Source organism: Rattus rattus, chromosome 6 (genome assembly GCF_011064425.1).
Source record: "Rattus rattus isolate New Zealand chromosome 6, Rrattus_CSIRO_v1, whole genome shotgun sequence".
Lineage (NCBI taxonomy): Eukaryota > Metazoa > Chordata > Mammalia > Rodentia > Muridae > Rattus > Rattus rattus.
In genome coordinates this window covers 84,455,033-84,456,777 of record NC_046159.1, presented here as the reverse complement: position 1 = coordinate 84,456,777, position 1,745 = coordinate 84,455,033, and the positions used below count along the sequence as shown (strand labels likewise).

At 46.2% G+C, this 1,745-nt stretch overlaps 1 pseudogene; it reads right to left on the bottom strand.

The window, feature by feature from the left end:
- Nucleotides 1-278: 278 nt before the first annotated feature.
- LOC116904368 lies at nt 279-1,163 on the bottom strand (annotated as a pseudogene).
- Nucleotides 1,164-1,745: the final 582 nt, after the last annotated feature.

Below are 1,745 nucleotides of genomic sequence, written 5' to 3'. Positions count from 1 at the left end.
ATGAACTTGTGACATTTTCAAGAAAATGGGTGGAAAGTAAAATAAATGAGCCCCCAAAAAGATCACATTTTTCATATACAAAATCAAAATCAAATTCAAAATACAAAACTATGTGACTGTACACATCAGTGTGTTAGCACACACTGATGATGATAACAACGACGACAACTACGATGTTCTCCCGATTCCATGCTTGGGAAGAACAGCAAGTTGGTAAACAATTGTCCTCAACTTTGTTTTCCACTTGCATTTTTTTCCAGCTTTTAGGAACTTTATTTTTACTTCCACCTTTTTTCCCTTCGCTTAGGTGTCTGCAGAGCAGCTGAGGACCACTCAGTGGTAGCTCCAACCCATTCAGTGGCCTGCACTGCGGGAACTGCTGACCAGTCCTCAGTGGCTGACTGCACACTCCAGTCTTCCATGGGAAACTGCTGGATGGGCACTGAGGGCACCTGCACACCCTCAGACCAGTCTGCCACCTCAGGCTGAGCAGCAGTGAACTCAGGCGCTGGTGAGGTCCATTCACCCTGGAATTCCTCCTTGGTTACAGCCTTCTCAGCAGCAGCCTGCTCTGCCTTCTCAATCTCCTCTGAATCTCCGTAGAAGTAAAGATCAGGCATAACCTCCCATAGGTGATCACAGGAGATAGTATTTCACATGCTAAGTACTTCCCAGGCCAGCATCTGCCATATCAGATCCACTGAGTGATCTCCCTTATTGTTGAATGGGATGGCAATGCCCACATAGCACAGGGAAGAATCTGTGTTACACAGAGCAATGGTGGTCAAGGGCTCTGTGAGGGACTGGTGGTCAGCCCTGGGATCAGTCACCACTAGAAGCCGTGGCTCCCTGATGGTTGCTTGAATCTGGTTAGTGAAGGTGCCAGGTGTGAAGCAGTCAGCAATGGGAGTGGCTCCTGTGGCAGCAGCAAACTTCAGCATAGTTCACTGTCCAGTGTTCCTGGAGATGATGCTGAGATCAGCAGGTTTCTCAATGGCAACAGTAGTGAGAATGATGTAGATACCATCACTTTTCCTTTTGTACTTTCAGATGTACTGCTCCATCTGAAAGTCAAGGTTGGTGCCACCTAAGTGAGTTTCTGCAGCAAGTAATTTGAGGACATCCTCCTCCTTCATCTGCAAGATGGCAAGGGCTCCGGACATTGTGTAAGTTTCCCTTTTAAGTTAAGATGGGAACCAAGAACAACACCGTATGGACCCATCTCCTGGTAGCGCTGAAAGGCTCCACTTGCATTTTTAACACACGTTTGTATACGGGCAGCTGGAGCTTGGCTGAAGAAGCTGTCAGGGAATGTACTGGCTACAGGTGACATCATTTTTCTGGACCTACAGTCTCTCCTCCAATGCTTTTGACTTCATCCAGCAAGGGCAGGAAGCATTGCACCAGCTCAGCAGAGCCCTGCACTGAGAAAGTCAGTAAAGATCTGACTCACCTGCCAACATCCCACTAGAAACTGAACATCATCAATACGGAACAAAAATTTTTTTTGGGATACTGATTATTTTTAAATGACAGTGTTGAACTTTACGTGAGTTCTGTGCTTCTGGAAAATGATGGAGCTTAATACCTCCCCCATTATTCTTAGTCAATCCAGACTGTTCTGAAACAAGAAACACTAGAGACTCAGTGATCTCTGTAATGTTTGTCCCTCATATTTCAGAGACTGGAGATCTAAAACTTGAGGCCTGCATAGTCGTGGGTTGAGTGAAGCCCTTTCTCCTCCT